Consider the following 18151-nt stretch of genomic DNA (forward strand, 5'->3'; position numbering starts at 1 on the left):
CCATGTGGTTGCTGGAAATTGAACTCAGGACCTTTGGAAGAGCAGGCAATGCTCTTAACCACTGTAACTCTTACATTTTAAGTTAACCCATAATTCTTATGTACCCTCTGCCATGTGGCAGGACTGTCTTTCAACACGGGGATGTTCATTGCTTCTTTCTACATCTCTCTCTACTCCCCTGACTCCGCCCTCCTCCTTCCCGGTGTCCTTAGTTTGCTTGTCCCACCCATACTTCTTACCTGGCTATTAGCCGGTCAGCTTTTTAGTAAACCAATTTGAGTGACAAATCCTTACAGTGTACAAAGGATTATTCCACAGCAAGAAATAAAACCCTTCACTGGAAAGCCAAAGAGATGGCTTCTTTGGCTTTCCCACTTCAAGTAGGGAAGTCCCACTTCAAGTAGGGAAGTCCCACTTCAAGGGACTGACCCTAACAACCCGAAGGCCTCCAGCTCGGTTCCACTTCTTTGTCACCAAGTTGGGGCCACATGAACCTTTGAGGGGTGCCTGAGATTCGAATTATGGCACCGCATCTGGAGTTGTTTCTTGGAACAAATGTTCTGCAAAGGAGTAGGAGGCACAGAGGTCCCTGTGTGCACAGATAAGCACTGAGGAACCGGGAATGTTAAACACACGGGTTGTTCTTTCATAGGAAGGGATGCATAACATGTTATCCGCCCAGGATGCTGGGAGCAGACATGGTTAATAGCCTGGTAACTTTTGCACTATCTTTTTTTTGGGGGGGGGGGGGGGAATACTACTGTGGGAACTCCTTCCGCTCCTTCAGCCAATCACGGCTGAGATACCAGCCCATTGGGGCGTGGTCTCTCTCTCTTTACAAAAGCAACGGCTGTCCTCCACTCTCTCTCTCTGGTTTCCGGCTCTGCTTCCGGCTCCTAGACTCCTTTCCTGTTCGCGCAGAGGGGCTGTTGTCTGGGACAGTAATCTGTAAGTTTTTCCCCTTTGAATAAATAACCATTCTATTAATCATAATTCCAAACTGGTGTGGGATTGTTTGTGACTTATGCCTTCAGAATACAGTTCTTTATTGGAATATTTTCAATTGTGTTTGCAAACATTAACACTAGGGGGGAAAAAGTCTTATTCGTGGAAGCCTGCTGGGTAGCAGCCTCAGCGCCCCTCACAGGAGACAGCTGGGTGGAGGCCTCATCGACCTCCTCAAGAAGACACTTGGTCTCAGCCTCTTGAGAAAGGTCCTCCTAATCTTGCATCCTTCGCAGGCAAAAATAGTTAACCAAGTTGGAGATTATCTGGGAAACGTCCTCTTGGTATGAAGGAGGCCCAAATATCAAAATCTCTGCATCCTCTTCAGGGTGCCAATGGGTCACTTGAAGCAAGGTTTGTGACGTCCTCTCCACATGTGGGATGTACTCTCCATCCTTGCCAAAGATCGCTTCCACAAGCCAAGCACTCACATACACTGTTTCTGGATCATCCAGATAATCGGGTCTGAATCACTTGGGCAGCATGCTGGAGTCTCCGACCACTTCAAATAAGGTCCCTTCTTTGTGCTGTAGCTGGATCAGCGACTTATAAGTCTTAAAAGGGGTCATAGTGTACCAGTACCGTCACAAACAGCTCAGGCAACTCCAAACCCAGTAACCCCCTCCCCCACAAAAAACCTTTTGCACTATCTGTATGGCTGAGACCACACCAGATCTTCCCCAGACCTTATTGTGGGTTTTTCAATGTATGACTTTCATGGAAGGTGTTCCTAGTAGTCAATAATTTATAGAACCCATCCTCACGGAAGATGTCACATGTACTTTACAAAGAGTTTCTACGTCAAGTCTTAAACTTTATTGTGTACATGGGATTGAGTTAATTATCACCAGGAAAGTTTTCACTAAATTTGGCTGTACTTGAACATGGCCTTAATAAACTACCTGAAGTCTGATTCCCAAAGTTTGAACCAACACTGGCAGCTGAGTCATGTTGAACTGAACTGCCTCCTGCAGAAGCTTACTCTGCTGGCTGTGGTGATTGCAGAGACCCCTGAACAAAGTACAGCCGTGGTGGCTGTGTCTAATGATTCCTGACTGGAGGAAGCTCTGTAACCCTCCGAGGTGTGCGTGGGAGCACACACAGTGAGAAAGACCAGCCCCGATTAAGTTTGCTTGTTCTTTGATTTTTGTTTTAGGGGATGGTGGGTTTTTTTTCTGTTTGTTTTGTTGTTTTTACCACATGGTTAGAACTGTAGGAGTTGCAATTATTTCTGACATACTCCTCAGGTAAGGAGCCCTGAGTTTCAACGCTTATGCTACAGAAAATGGATGCAGGGAAGTGCAGGATGGCAGAGAAAGTAGAGCTTTTCTAGTGGTCAAAGAATAGAAAAGAAGGAGACTGAGTCCCAAGCCAGCCCCTCCACCCCACGGTAGGCTGAGAGGTTTCAGATACATGATGAGAATGAGGAGGGACAGGCTAAAAAGTGGGAGAAATCTTCAAGTCTCTTTTCTGGGAACAAGCGGAGACCTTCCAGGCTCTCAAGTTCTGCCTTGCCTTCCTCTCTTAGTCTGGGGTTTGGGTCATGGGTGCTGGTGGGTGACTTGAAGGGAGAAAGAAAAGGATTAAGCAAATCAAAGTCAAGTTAACCCTCTTTATTCCTGTTTGGGGGGGAAAAGCATTCCTTCAATGCCCCCCTCCCCCGTCTACACACAGAGCTCAGTAGGATCCGACCTCAAGGCTGAGTAGGCAGTCGCAGCAGACATAAAGACAAAGAAAAGGCACCAAGCGTCCTCCCCACCCCCATTTCAGTCACACAAGACATCTACAGGTCCAAGGAAAAACAGTTTTCAAATCAGTGTTGAAGCAAAAACAGCCTCCCTGGCTCTGAAAAGTAATCTAGGCGACCATTATCATCATAATGCTGATAGCGGAGTAATCCACAACAAAGCTTGTAGGAGATTCCTGCCGCCTGGCCCACCGTCTGACCTGCGGAGTTTACACATTTTCAAGCCTTCCAAGAGCTGGGGAAGCTTGCAGGCTTGTTTAGGTTTCCCCTCAGTACCAAGACAGGCCTCCCAGACAAGAGTGATTAATTAGGCTGGGCCGGGCCCCAGCTACATAGCGCTTGCCTTTGCTTGTATTCCGGTTATAAAACGTTTCCATCAATGGCCCTCCACAGCTCCTCGAAAACTCTCGCTGCTCTTCGACAAAGTAGATGGTCTCCAGATGACGATGGCTAATTATGTGAGGAGTCTGGATCGCTCAAATTCCAAATTAGCTGCCTTATTGGATTTCTAGTTCTCAAGAGGATTTCCTGGTGGAGTGTCTTGCGGGCTCCCACTTTACCACAGCAAGTCAACGACAGAAGTGCTTGCTGGTCTCCTCCTCCAAATTTTCAATCGCCCCACTTCTTGAAGTGGTTTAATGAGTCTGTGCTAACCCTGGCAGTAGGCACAGAATTATCAGACAAACGAGGACATGAGCCCAGTGCACACAGTGTTAGTCAGGGTTCTCTAGAGGAAGAGAGAGAATTTGTTAGATTGACACACACAATACAGTCCAACAATGGCTGCCTCACCCAAAGAGGCTAAGAACTTGGTAGTTACACAATCAGCAAGGCTGAATGCCTCAGGAGTCTCAACCTGGCACTGAAGGCCCGGAGCATTCCTAGAGAGCTGCTGGCCTTCAGCCCATGCCGGAAGTCTGAAAGGCTGAAGGAATCAGCAGAGGCAGAATGGGGTGGGTTGAATTGCCAGAGCGAGTGAAGACAAACAGGCAAAAAAAAAAAAAAAAAATCAAAGCTTCCTTCTAGCCCCTTTAATCTGAGCTGCTACCAGAAGATACCACCCACATATCCAGGGGCCCCTCTGTTTGGTTGGAAATGTCACCCCAGCCTCTGGCACCCTTATGCCCAAAGAGTCTGGAATGTTTGGGTGGAAAGTTTCATCTCAAGCCCCTCCCCTGGGAGTTGCCTAGGTCCAGACTCCACCTCTGAGAAAGCCTGCCAAAAGATGACCCCTCCACAGAGATGCTCAAGACCACTTCCACAGGTTATTGAAACAGTAACCCAGAGAACAAACACATGATTTACTTTTTTCCCCTTCTCTGAGGGCCTGAAAGGCCACCCAGGAGGGCTTGTATCCATTAAACCTGGACTTTTTCTAATTTGGCTTGATTTGGTCTGATCTGTGGAGAGGTTTATTGGGATGCAAAAAACAAAAAACAAAAACAAAACAAAAAACACAAAAAAACAAAAAACAAAACAAAAAAAAACCCTTTTCATTCTCCTACTTCAAACCCTTGGACCAAGAAAATCCCTCACTAGAGTGTCCAGTAGCCCTGCATTTCTCAGCCTCCACAGCCTTTCAATTGATCCTCGATCCCAGCAAATTGACAATCAAGATTAACTACCACTCATAGAAGTTAAGACATAGGGTAGGGAGCTAGGGATGTATGAGCAGCCATCAAGGGTGTGGAACTAACACAGTGAGTTTGCAAGTGTTTGCCATTGCTGAGACGGTCAAGTGGGGCCAACCACCACACACCTCCCTGTCGCTGTGCCTGTTCCCAGCACAGCAGACTGTATCCTTTCGAACTGTAGTCTAAACAAACCCTTTCTCTCTTAATGCTGCTTCTTGTCAAGTATTTAAACACATCCATGAAAGGAGTAGTAACTTCACTGAGATGCTGGAGGCAGCTGGAGGAGTTCCTTCAACCTTTATTCTGGAGAAGTCAATACCCACCCACCACACACATACATGACTAAGACTTGCTCAAATGACCTATAGCTACAGGTGGGGGTGTGATTTCTGTCAAGCCAAAGAAAGTTGTTTATCGTATTTTATCTTGAGAGGAGAAGGCAGGGAGGCAGGTAATATTTATTTAGCACGTGCTGCATGCTTACTCCTAAACTATGCCCCTGACAAGCATCAATCACTTCACTTCAGCTGACCCTCCAACGTCAAAGCCTCTGTGTTTCCTTTCTGGCTTGTACCAATACCTGGCAGCTTTAGTAAACTAGGCAGTTCTCCCCAGCTGTGGCCTGTGGTACAGCAGTTTCTACTGTAAGCTGACAGTGTCCTCGTTAGGGTCACTACTGCTGCCATGGAACACCATGACTAAAAGCAAGTTGCAGAGGAAAGCGTTCATTGGGCTTCCACTTCCACATCACTGTTTACCACTGAAGGAAGTCAGGACAGGAACTCAAACAGGGCAGGAATCCGGAGGCAGGAGCTGATGCAGAGGCTGTGGAGGGGAGCTGCTTACCCACTTGCTCCTCATGGCTTGCTCAGACTGTTTTCTGAAGAACCAAGGGCCACAAATCCAGGGATGACAACACCCACAACAGGCTGGACCCTCCCCTATTGATCACTAATTAAGAAAATGCCCTACACACTTACAACCTGATCTTATGGAGACATTTGCTCAGTTGGGGTTTCTTCCCCTCAGATGACTTTAGCTTGTATCAAGTTGACATAAAACTAGCTAGCACAGGGTGGGGAGGGGGAGTAGCTGCATCTGACCAAATGACTGAACTTGGAGATTATGATGAGTTAAAATGTTGCAGACCAGAGCCAAATTACCTTGGGCTATTTTTAGTCTCTTCGACAGCCATCTATTGTTCTCCCCTGTCTCTGATACATCTTTGTGCCTATGAAAACCTTGGATCCTTAACAGGCCCCTAGCTTTCACCAATCCAAAAGCTAATAATGTCATCAGACGGACCTGATGCCTACAGCAGGGATTTCCCCATTTGCTGTGACTGCCTACAGCAGCTCCCATTCATGTATTTGGTAAACACTTTGATTTGTAGTTTTCTTTGTTTTATAATTAATCTTGTAAAAAGTTGCATAACTACATCCACAGTGGAACCCAGAATTTGGGGAAATCTGAATGGATGTTCCTGGGGTTTAATCACTCATATCCAGCTCTAGAATGAACTGTCTCTTATTCCCTTTGAGGTGAGAGCCGCGTTTGGGAGTCTACACCAAACGGAAATTTTCCCTTCGGGAGGGAAGAGGAGAATCACGAAGCAGTAAATAACCGCCAAGGGAAGAGGCCCTGAGCGGTGTTTGAGCTTCAGGAGAACTGAGCTTTGAAGAGGAGAGTCTCAGTCCTGTCTGCATGTCATTGCAGAGAAGTCGGGGTGCAGTCACTGCGAGCTGTGCTGAGAGCTGCAGGAGCGCAGCTATCATGAGTCCTCACCAAGTTCTTGTGAGCTTTCCCGTGAGGCAGCCGTGTTCGAGTCATCCCTGCCACTCAACCTACTCTTAGTTGAGTATTTACTATTGGCTATTTAGTAACAACCGCCAACCCCCAAAATACAGAACTCATTGGTTCACCCAGCTGGACTGTGCTGTGGTCATTATTTTGTCTGGCGTTGGTCCCTTTCTGGGGTGAGCATCCGTGTGTTGCATCTATTCAGGAAAAGTCTCTCATTCAACACTCACCACCATTCCCAAAAGACCATACAGACCAAAGATGAGGGACAGAGAGACTGCATGATCCTGGCTAAGCGTAGCAAGACACACTCCCAAGACTGAACGGCCTGCCTGGGGATGTCTGTGGGAGAGACCTCAACATGACTACATTTTCCTGTGTGGTAGCAGCAGATGCTCACCATTGCATCCCAACCACCAAGAGCATCTTCTGGAATGCAGAGGATGTTGAAAATTAGTTGTTGGATTTTTTTTTTCTATGTGTTGTTGTTGTCGGATCCAAAGGAAGCTCCATCTCTCCAGATTGTAGTGGTTAGACAAAAGCCAACATTCCTCAGGAATGTGTGCAACCGGTTCCCCTCTATCAGAAGGAGCCCTTATAGTAGGCAGAAGGGACAAATGGCTAGCTGTGCTGCCTATTAGCACACGAACGCCCATGCTGGCCCCAGGCTCCCTCAGTATCACAAGTACCTGTTCCACATTGCAGAGTCCATGCTGGCTCTCTTCAGCTCTTCCCACCTCTTTCCCCACCTAAACTTCTTCAGCTCATGGGCTTCCTTGCCCCCAGCTACACATTCTCCTTACAACCCTATTTCTGCTGTGCTCGCTCTCTTTGTCTTCCTCTTTTGCCCTCACTCTCTCTTTGTCTTGTCTCTCACTCATCACCCACGCCTTCTATCTCTGTTCTGTTCCTCCTTCTCTCACGGCCAGGTTGACTCTGCTGGCCATGTTCAATCTACTACTTCCTCTCTTAGCTCTGGATTATTCGAGATACCTCTGGCTGTTTTCTCTCTCTCCCACTCCACTCCCTCTCCCTCTCATGTCTACAGGAAAATATCTTCCCCTTAGCCGTACCTTGGAGCGGTCTTGTCGCTTTTTGCATCTGTGACTGATTTGTGATCAATAGCATTAAATGTTTAGGAAATTGAGGCTTGGAGATGTCACAGACTGTGATGATCAACTATGTTTGTCAACTTCATCAGATCACAGTTTGGCTGAATCCTGGTCTAGGCATTGCTCTGACAATATTTATTTGGTTACTGTATGGTACTGGTGACTGAATATAGGGCTTGTGCATGTCGGGCAAGTCTTCATGCCAGCCAGAGCAGTAGATTTGACTGCTGGGCCTCATCCAACCAGCTCCTTAGGTGCAAGACCTGAAATCAGACTCACTCTCAACACACTGAGCATGCTTTACTGATACGGTGAGGGACCCCAACTTTTTCATGGGGTGAGGGTTGAGTGCATTTAGAGGGGCCAGGACACAGATACACATGGCTACCAGGAAGGTATAACTCTGTGTGTGTGTGTGAGAGAGAGAGAGGAAGAGAGAGGGAGAGAGAGAGAGAGAGAGAGAGAGAGAGAGAGATTTGGCTGGGAACAGGGTGAGTTGTTTTTGATACCCGGGCATATTGTTTTCTGTAGGAGAAGCAGGTCAGTCAGGCTGAGGGTAAGCAATTCTTTATAGCTAGAGGCTATGGCCCAGTACAGCCTGACTTAAGTCCTCATGACCTACGGTTACTGTCCAACAAAAGACTATTGTACTACAAACCTCTGCACAGGTCTGTGAGGGGTTTTCTAGACTAGGTTAACTGAGGTGGAAGACCCACCCTACCTGTGGATGGTACGGTTCCATGGCTAGGCTCCTGAAAGAAATGAGAAAGCAAACTGAGAACCAGAATTCACCTCTCTCTCTCCCTCTCTCTCTTTCTATACTGTGGACACGGTATGACTGACCACCTCTTCCCACAGTGATGGACTGTACCCTGGACTATAATCAAAAAGAAACCTCCCCTTCCTGAAAACACTTTTGTAGGGTGTTTTATCATAGCAAGAAAACAGCAACATCAGAAAACTGTGCGGGTTGTTGAGTGCATGGGAGAAACAGAGCCTATAGTAATTCTCAGCCCCTCCCTGGCTTAGCAGAAAGTAAGAGAAAGCAAGGCAGCAGAGGTCTGGCGTTGCGGCTGGGCTTGCTCATGGGATTCTTTCCTCTGGATGATGGGCCTTAGCTGAATTTCCAGTTAAAGCCCTTGAGAATCTCAGGGAAAGTATGGTCACAGCTCTTGAAGTGAAGCACATAGAAAGATAACCACCTTTTCCCACTGTAATGGTTTGGATAAAACGGTGCAGTTCCCTGAGGGGCGGCAGTGGTCCAGGAGGGGCAGCTGATCCCACCACCAGAGGCCTCTGTGGGTCCCAGGAGGGTGGGAGGCAGCAGGTGAGAGACCTCGGTGGGTCAGTGGGGCAGCCAATCCCCCCAGGAGCCACTGTGGGTGAGAGATGGATAGGCACGCCATGTAGAGGGAGTTTGGGTACAGTTTACTCAGTGGGTTACAGAAGGGAAGGGAAGGGAAGGGAAGGGAAGGGAAGGGAAGGGAAGGGAAGGGAAGGGAAGGGAAGGGAAAAGGGAAGGGAAAAGGGAAGGGAAGGGAAAAGAAGGGAAGGGAAAAGGGAAGGGAAGGGAAGGGAAGGGAAGGGAAGGGAAGGGAAGGGAAGAGAAGGGAAGGGAAGGGAAGGGAAAAGGGAAGGGAAGGGAAGGGAAGGGAAGGGAAGGGAAGGGAAAAGGGAAGGGAAGGGAAGGGAAGAGAAGGGAAGGGAAGAAGGGAAGGGAAGAAGGGAAGGGAAGGGAAAAGAAGGGAAGGGAAGGGAAGGGGGAAGGGAAGGGAAGGGAAGGGAAGAGAAGGGAAGGGAAGAAGGGAAGGGAAGGGAAAAGAAGGGAAGGGAAGGGAAGGGAAGGGAAGGGAAGGGGGAAGGGAAGGGAAGGGAAGGGAAGGGAAGGGAAGGGAAGGGAAGGGAAGGGAAGGGAAGGGAAGGGAAGGGAAGGGGGAAGGGAAGGGAAGGGTGAGAGGGAAAGAGAGAAACAGAGAGACTGAGAGAGAGATGAGAGGGAGAGGAAGTGGGGAGAGAAGAAGAGGCAGCAGCCACCTCTTCCAAAGAGAGACAGGACAGAGAGAGAGCACGCAGGCAGACTGGAAGCAGAAGGAAGATCTGCTTGCCTCAGTGGAAGCTGGGAGTGGGCGAGGCTTTTCTCTTAAAGGCACAGGACAAGCCAGCAGCAGGTCATAATACCCACGGTTTGCAGAGCCCCCAGAGCCCCGAAGGTGCACAGAGACATCCTGGATAGAGAATAAGCACTGTGTGAATTGGTAAAGGGAATCCAAGGCCCAATGAGACACTCTGGTGTGCACTTTAGAAGCATTTTGCAGGGATTATTCAGCAGTCTCGTCTTGTCCAGGCTATTTATAACTCACCAGGCAGACAAGGATGAGCCTAGAACTTTCCGATCCTCGTCCTTCCAACTCACAAGTGCTGAGAGTACAGGTGTTCACCGTCACACCCGGTTTACGTGGTGCTGAGGTCAAAGCCAGGACGTTCTGCACACTAGGCTCTCCCAACTGAGCTACAACCCCAGTCTTCAACAATCATTTGCGGGGAGCCTTGGAAGACGGATATGTGAAGTTTCTTCCATCAGGATAGAGTCAGAGCCTAAAGACCAGACTCGATAAGTTCTATCCCAGGAACCTGGTAGTCCCCATTTCACCCAACCCCAACAGCTATGAACAAAATTGAGGCATCCTCAGTGGTGGGACATAAACAAAGCAGGGAGGCAACCCGGAGACGGCTCTGGAGACCCTTCAGGATATGGGAACCCTTTCCTGCCCCCCTTCCCCCTTTGTCTTCCTTTCCCCTCTCCCTCTCCCCAGCCAAGGTGAATTTGAGGGTAATTGGAGGTGGCAGCAAACTGGTATGCAGAAACATTCCTCCGTGGGCTCCCATGACTGGATCTGCCCGGCTGGAGGGCAGCCATAAATACTTCTCTGCTTACATAGTTCAGGCCTGTGAAACTCAGAACTGAGAAGTAAGCGCTGTATTCTCTTTCCAAAAAAAAAAAAAAACCACTGCTTGAACTCTGACCTCTGCAATGCTCCCCCTCCTCCCTGGCCCACTCTCAATCTGTTCTCTATTATCTCACTTCATATCCGTGTGCGTGTGGATTGCTAGAAACGCAGAGGGCGGGATGTCAGCCATCCATCAAGGTACCATCTGAAAGCTCATTTGAGCCCCCTCATTTGGGGGCTGCTCTTAGCCTCCTCCTTCCAACCCCTGCTATTCAGCTGCAGCCTATTAGAGGAAAGTGGGGGTTTCAGAATGTTTCCTACCTGATGCTTTTGTGCCACCAGCGTACCCCGTGAGTGCAACTGGGAATAGGGATTGATTCCTCAGCTGGGCACTCACATCCCTCTCTTCCCCAAGCCTTTCCAGCCGGTTGGATACTCAGCTGCCACATGTGTCTTTCCTGAACAGGGAGGGTTTCCCACAGTTCTGAATTCTTGATTATGTATGCATCTGCATGGGAAGCCAACCAAGGGGCCTGGTATGTTTCATACTGTTCCAACCAGCTGTTTCCAATCGGTCAGCGTTATAGCTGGGTGGGGCTGGAGGGCTCCTTCTCCCTTGGACGTGCCGGGCAGCGTGTATCAGCGCCTCACAACCAACCCCTCCTTACTGCCCCACCCCGGGTGTCTGCGTGCTTGATCAAGGCTCCAGGGGATGGAGACAGAGCCCTGATATTTGGAGCACTGACTGTTCTTGCCAGGACCTGGGTTTGGTTCCCAGCACCTACGTCTAGTGACTCACAGTCCTGCCAACCCCAACTTCTGGAGACTGATCCCTCTGTGGGCACCTACACTCATGTGTGAGCACACATACACACACACACACACACATTTAGAAGTAAAAACAAACCATTTTTTTAAAATAGTCAGAGACAGTTGAGAAAGGAAAGGGGGACTATGCCCAGCCAATGTGGCTGGAGAAAGCGGCTGAGGGTCCCAGAGAAACCTTCCATGGGGAGAGGGATGCATGCTGCTGACTGTATGACCTTCACTTGAATGTTAATCTGTGTTTCCCCTGTCACTGTGCGGCTTGGAGCTTCCTATCTTGAGGTTTAGTGGATGAATTCTGAGTCGCCAAAAACTCGAATGAAAAGAAACACCATGATTTTTAATTTCATCCGTTTCTAACTACAATTGAGCGTTTCTTCCTACTGCGAACGTGGGTGACAAGCCACGGTCAGATCAGTGCCACACTGCGGCTTTGCCAGTGGAAGAGATCGCAGTTGTCTGTCATTCTTTGAAGTGGTGTGTGCAGTCACGGTGACATCATAATCACAGCCAGTCGCAGACGACTACGAAGGGCTATTCACTGAGCTAATCAAGAAACACACATGTGGGCCGGGGAGATGGCCCTGCAGTCAAGTGTGGCCGTGTGAGCATCAGGGCTGCGGTTCTGATACCCAGAAACCTGAAAAAATGCTGAATGGGCGTGGGGGTCCGTCTGTAATTGCAGCTTCTGAAGGCAAAGGGAGGCTTTCCCCAGAGCAAAGTGGGTATCGGGCCTCCATGTGCATGTACATGTGTGCACGCATTCCCACATTTGTGTGTCCACACCGATGAGAAAATGTGTACACACATACACACGTGCACAGTACATACACAATCAGGCAACAAGAAGATGCATATACGGTCACATGATAAACATAATGTATGTCCTAGTACTGATTTTCAATAAGATGGTCGTTCTTCTGGGTGGGCAGAGTTCGTGTGTGTATCACACATGCATGCAGAGGCTGAAGAACAGGGATCCTCCTCAGGAATACTGTCCAGCTCTTTTGAGACAGGGTCTCTTATTGGCCTGGAACTCACCATTTAGGCTAGAAGAACTGGCCAGTGGACTCGAGGGATTCTCCTGTGTTCCCTCTGCCTCCAGGTGCTAGGATTAGAAGTACATAACACCACAGCAAGAAATTTTTTAAGTTTTGTTTATTTTTGTTTCATGTGCATGAGTGTTTGCCTACATATATGCACATGTATGCATATACCACATGTGTGCCTGGTACCCTCAGAGATCAGAAGAGAGCATCAGATCCCATGAAAATGGAGTTACTGGTAGCTGTAAGTCGCCAGGGTATACGGGGATTGGAACTCGTGGCCTCTGCAAGAGCAGTTCAGTGGTCTCAACTGCTGAACCATCTCTCCAGTCTCTCACATCCAGCATAGGAATTGAACTCAGGCCCCCATGCTTGTGAGGCAAGCTATTTACTGACTGAATCACGTTCCCGCCCTGTGGATTTCCTCAATACAGCTATTCCTTGACATATGACGGGTTTGATTCCCCCATAAGAACACTGTAAGGTGAAAACATCCCAAGTTGAAAATGCATGTAATATTCCTAACCAATGAGTTCTGAACATGGAAGTCAGTTTATAGTTGGACAAAAGCATGCGAAACAAGGCCTGAATTACTCAAACAATTTATCTAATACTTGTGCCTTCAAAACGCTGCCACGCAGGACATTGTGGAGTGTTCCTTGTAGTCCACCTCATCCTCGGGCTGACGGGGAGCTGCAGTTTTTGCCACCAACCAGCAGTGTGTGTGTGTGTGTGTGTGTGTGTGTGTGTGTGTGTGTGTGTATGAATGAGATATGACTATATATTGATTTCAAAGCCATCATAAGATATGTGAGACCTTAAAAAAAGAAAAGATAGCTAGTTGCTTACAGATGTGGAATGCCTGCAGTCATCTACCCAACCAAGGCCTTGTGTCCAGCATACACAGAGCACTAAATCCAACAGTTTCAAAAGATGATTTAGAAGATGAAGCCACGTTCAGGTATTTAACCAAAGAGGGCATGAGGACGGCAAGCAAGTGTGTGAAAATATGTTCAAAGCATTTGCCATTCAAACCACAGTCAAATTTCACCACAAACTTATATTGGAATGGTTCCAATTAAAAATAACCATAATACCAAATACTGGCAGAGTTTCAAGGAACCTGAGCCTTTCATATATCCATGTTGATGATAGGAAATGAAACATGTGCTCTGTAAAGTGACTTTTGGATACCTACAAACTAAGTCTCCTGGACCTTGTGACTCGGCCATTATATGCTTGAGCTTTTATCCTAGAGAATTGGAGGAAAGGGGAGGGAGAGAGGAAGAGAGGGAGTGAGAGAGGGAAGGAGGGAGGAATCTGTTAGGATCAAACATGCTCACCACCTAAAGGAGCCCTCTCCAACTGGCTTCTGGACACCCTATATAAAGGTTTCTAGTTCACAGGTGAGGAAAAGCAGACACAAAGAAAATAACCCTGGGAGGCAACGGTGGCCGTCTCTGGCATCGAAGCCCGGCTTTCTAACTTCTGGGCTCAGTCTCCCACCTTGTACCTCCAAACTCCCCTGTGTTTATTACATCAGAGCCCGCCTGCTTGGATATTAAAATGATGCCTACTTGGCCAATCGAAAATCCTGCAGCGTTCAATATGAAAATGTTTGCAATTTAAAGGAAATAATAGGTTGCGGTGTACTCAGAGTGGTGTGGGCCATAAAGCTGAGAAAACAAACACAAGAGGGGAGAGGACTGTCCTCAGGGAAAGCCCGCAGCTGCCCCACCCAGGTGATCAGCTCCACCAGCAAGCCTCACTCAGCAAATCCCATGTGGAGTCTATGGATCCCCCAGGAACCGCCCTTGCTCCAACCTGGTGACCTGAGCATCTCGGTGTCTTCTGCTGTAGGAGGTGGATGAGTCTGCGATTCTTACGACTCCAGCACACAGCCTGCACTTTCTGGGAAACAGCATCCCACCAAGAGAAGTTGGGAGGGGCTAGAGGGTGCTGGAGACCTAAAGGGGGAAGTGTGGGTGGAGATTAAGAGGATTCCCATCAGCACGCAGTTCAGGTGTGCCCACTCCCTGCCCCAAAGGACCCGTGGCATAATGGCCCCTCCAGTGTGTTCAGAATCACAATACACAAAGAAATCAAGCCCAGATTTTTCTTTATTACCTTTACTGTGCACAGAACACAATTAAGACATGTAAAGACCCAGGTCCTCAGCAAGTAGTGTCAGACAGCTTGAGTCACTAGGGATGTTTCCTAAATTACCAGAACAATCCCTTTCTCAAGCAGCTTTTAGCATAACAGAGCCCTCAGATTGAAAACATCTCCCGTCGCTCAGTTTCTGTGGCTTTCTTTCTTTCTTAGGAAGGACTCCTGAGTAGCTCTACGGCCCTTGGCAGGGGCCTTCCCGTTGGGAATTGGGGAACTTTCACGTTTTTCATGCTGATTCTAAATTTCCTGCTGAAATTGAGCTCCACCAGCTTTGAGGGACGCCCAGAATCCAGGCTTAGCGAGTGGATTCCCTGAACGTCAGGAAATGGGAGCCAGCCTCCCTGCTCCTTTCGCCTAAGCTTGTTCCCCTTCTCTGGCAAGGGAAAGGATGAGGTCATTGCTGTGATTGAGTGGTGGGGAAATGCAACCTTCTAGAAACTGAGACCAACCACTCAGCTATGAGAAAATGCTGTGGAAGCCAGGTTTTAATCAGAGGCCTTAAATCAGTCGTTCATGTTTAGACACTGGTGAGTTCCCATGGTGTGGTTTCTGAATTTAATCTCAGTTTTAAAGCATAAATTTTGCTTGTCAATGAGAATACCAAGCAAGCCCAGTCTTGGTAATAAGATCCACGAGAAGGAAATGCTAAAGAAAAGAATCCTTTAAATCATGCATCTCTTTGGTAATTTTGTATAAGAACAACAGTAACAAAATCTGTTGATAGATATTCAAGGCCATCTTGGACTACACAGCCAGTTCCAGGCCAGCCTAAGCTAAAATGAGTTTCTGTCTCAATGAGCCTCCTGAAGGTTGAATCTTCAATGTCCCTGATGGAAACCATCATAGCTCAGTGAGGTCTGGCCTAGCACTCAGGACTGAGAGAGAAGGAGCAGCGACATGGTGCAGGCACAGACTTGGTGCTTCTCTGTCAGCATGACACAGAACAGTCTTTCTAGGAAGACAGATAATCATCGCTGATAGCTCGAGAGTCAGTGAGAGAGTGGCCAGCACAGTGACAGCCCTCTGCCCTCTGCCCTCTGCCCTCTGCCCCCTAGGTCTTGTCTGACAAGTGTCAAGCTTGAGCACTTATATGTTGGTCTACCAGACTTGACAGTGCCATCCCTGGTCCTCATCGGCGCATCGTGCTGGCATTTTGATTTATTATTAGTGTGTGTGTGTGTGTGTGTGTGTGTGTGTAAAGAGAGAGAGAGAAAGAAACAAAAAGAGACAGAGAGAGATGTGTGTGAATCCAGGCACACACGTACCACATGGCATGTGGGCGGTGTCAAAGGACCACTCACTGGCTTGGCCTTGGTTCTTTCCTTCCACCCTGTTGAGACTAGACCCGGACTCTGTGGTTTGTTGTGGTTGTTGCTTGCCACACTGCCTACTTTAGGCTAGCTGGCCTGCAAGCTTCTCATTTATTACCTTGTCTTGACCTCCCATCTGGCCATAGGAGTGGTACACTTCACTGCATCTGGCTTTTATGTGAGTTCTGGGCATCACAGAGTACATTTTTTATCATTTTCTTTTCTTTTTTAAGTTTTAGATTATATTTTTTGAGCAGTTTTAGGTTTAGGTAACAAAGTGAAGCAAAGTACAGAGCTCTCCGTAAACTATAATGTTACCCACAGCCTCCCCCACCCCCGATATGTCCGCCAGTGTGGAGCACTTGATACAGCTGATGAACCTTACTACACAAGTCAATAACTTACATTAGAACTTGCTTTTTCTGGGGAGACAAAACACACAAACACATGCACACACACACACATGCATGCACACACAGACACACACACACACACGTTACTCGTCCCAGAAAGAGAACCCACAACAGATAAAAGTAACGACTGCCCCTAAGTCCAGTTTGGTGGACCAATGAGTTTTTCCCCCGGCTGGAGCAGGCATACAGGTGATGGTTGCTTCCTGGGACAGGGATAGCTCAAAAGCAGCTGCACTGACAAAAAGCCCAGACGACGATTCACAAAGCTGTGTCTTTGGAGTTCCCTGCAGACAACTTGACAGTCTGAAAAACCTCTCTGTAGCTTGGCTAGTCAGAGGCGCTGGCTCCATCAGTTTTTTGCTCCTTCCAAAAAGCTGGGAGGAGCCTTGAGAATCTTTCCAGCTTCCATCTTCCTAGATGTGTAACATTTTGTTCTGCTCTGAGTCTCTGGGACCTCCCTCCCTCCTGGAGGGAACACTTCAGTTAGGAGAATGCTGCAATGCAACAGGTGGATTTCTGTGGGCATAACCCTGTTGTTAAACAATGGTTTCACGGCCCCAAAGATCTTCGGTGCCTATTTCCCCACCCTTGGCAATCCCCAGCCCCCCCCCCCCAGCCACCCCCTCATAGAGGGAGGAAGGAGGTTCTTGAGACTCAGAAAACTGAGGGGCAGGTTTCAAGATTCACAAGGCCCTTGCCAAAGTCAGTGGTTGTAAAAACAGCAGCCAACTGTTGGATGCGGAGAGCCTACTATTTGGCTAGGTGAGGCTGCCTGCCAATGGTCCCAGTTGCTCCAGGGAGGGACACAGCTTTGCTGAGTTTCTCAGCGCTAGGATGAGCTTCCCTGAGGGGCAGCGGCTTTTGGGTTTCTCATGCTCCTTTAAGGAACCATGATAAATTCTCTGGCTCATAAACTAGACCTGAGTAAGATTGTTTCCCTGTTGCCATACCTGGGTGAACAGGTGTTAGCTCACTCCCTCAGGGAAAATCACACAACACCATGTACTTCCACCTCTTGACAACCACTCATTTTTCTACTCTCTGTTTTCCAGAAAGTCACAGACTGGGAATCAGCCAGTAGCTGCCCCAGAGGGCATCTTTCCTTCAACAGTTTCTCAGGGGTATATTGCCTTTTCGAGACCATAGTAATTTGTGTGGCCCAATGGGAGATGAAAACATGGGCTTCTTGCTCAAAAATCACTGAGAATGTCAGGCCAGCCACAGAAGAAAAATAAATGGAACATGGGGCCGCCAGCCCCATGAACCTGGGGAGTCTGTCAGCCACGAAACCGGCCCAGCCAATGAGCTAGATGTTCCAACAGGCAGCCCACTCCTGAGTGAGCTCTTTGTCTTGTTCAGATTCCATAACGCTGGAGCGTGGAGACAGAAAAGTTTGTTAGTTTTTGTTTCCAGCATTTCCGATCATCTCAGCCCTCACAGGCTTCCTTAAGCAAAACAATTGAAGAGCCAGAAAGGACAGGGCTGGAGGGACTACTGGGCTGGGGGAGGGGGCAGTTATTGATCTTACAGAGGACCAGAGTTCTCCTCCTAGCACCCATGTGGGGTGTCTCATCTGTAACTCCAGATTCAGGGGGTCTGATGCCCTCTTTTGTATTTCTCAGCAGTGCACTCATGAGCACGTGCGTACACGTGTGTGTGTGTGTGTGTGTGTGTGTGTGTGTGTCTGCGTGCGCACGCACACACGTGTACACACACACACACTCTAAAAGGTTTTTTAAAAGTCTTTTCAAAAGGGAAAGTGGACAAAGTGAGACTTGGCTGACTCCTTCCTTGATTTTACCAGAGCACTCAGAATGAAGCCCATGCAGTCACCGGCTAGGAGGCATAACTCGCTGGCTCACAGGGAGATTTTTTAAGTTTAAACTTTTTTTTAAGTTTCATACTTATATTGTACCTTGAGTGTAGTTCTCCTTTGAATTGGGGGGCTTTGAAAAGTATTTTTCCATACTAAAGCATTTTTAGTCTTTCAGATTTTCACATCACTGTGGGTAAAGGCATCCAGGGATGAAACCACTCATTTTTAAAAGCAAGTTTTGGGAACTCTCTCCATTTATCCCTTTTTATTACAGTACACAAACATTTTTCTTGAATCGATTTGAATTATCCCCCCCCCCACCC

The sequence above is a fragment of the Myodes glareolus genome, chromosome 14 (genome assembly GCF_982192425.1).
Source record: "Myodes glareolus chromosome 14, mMyoGla1.1, whole genome shotgun sequence".
NCBI classification, from domain to species: domain Eukaryota; kingdom Metazoa; phylum Chordata; class Mammalia; order Rodentia; family Cricetidae; genus Myodes; species Myodes glareolus.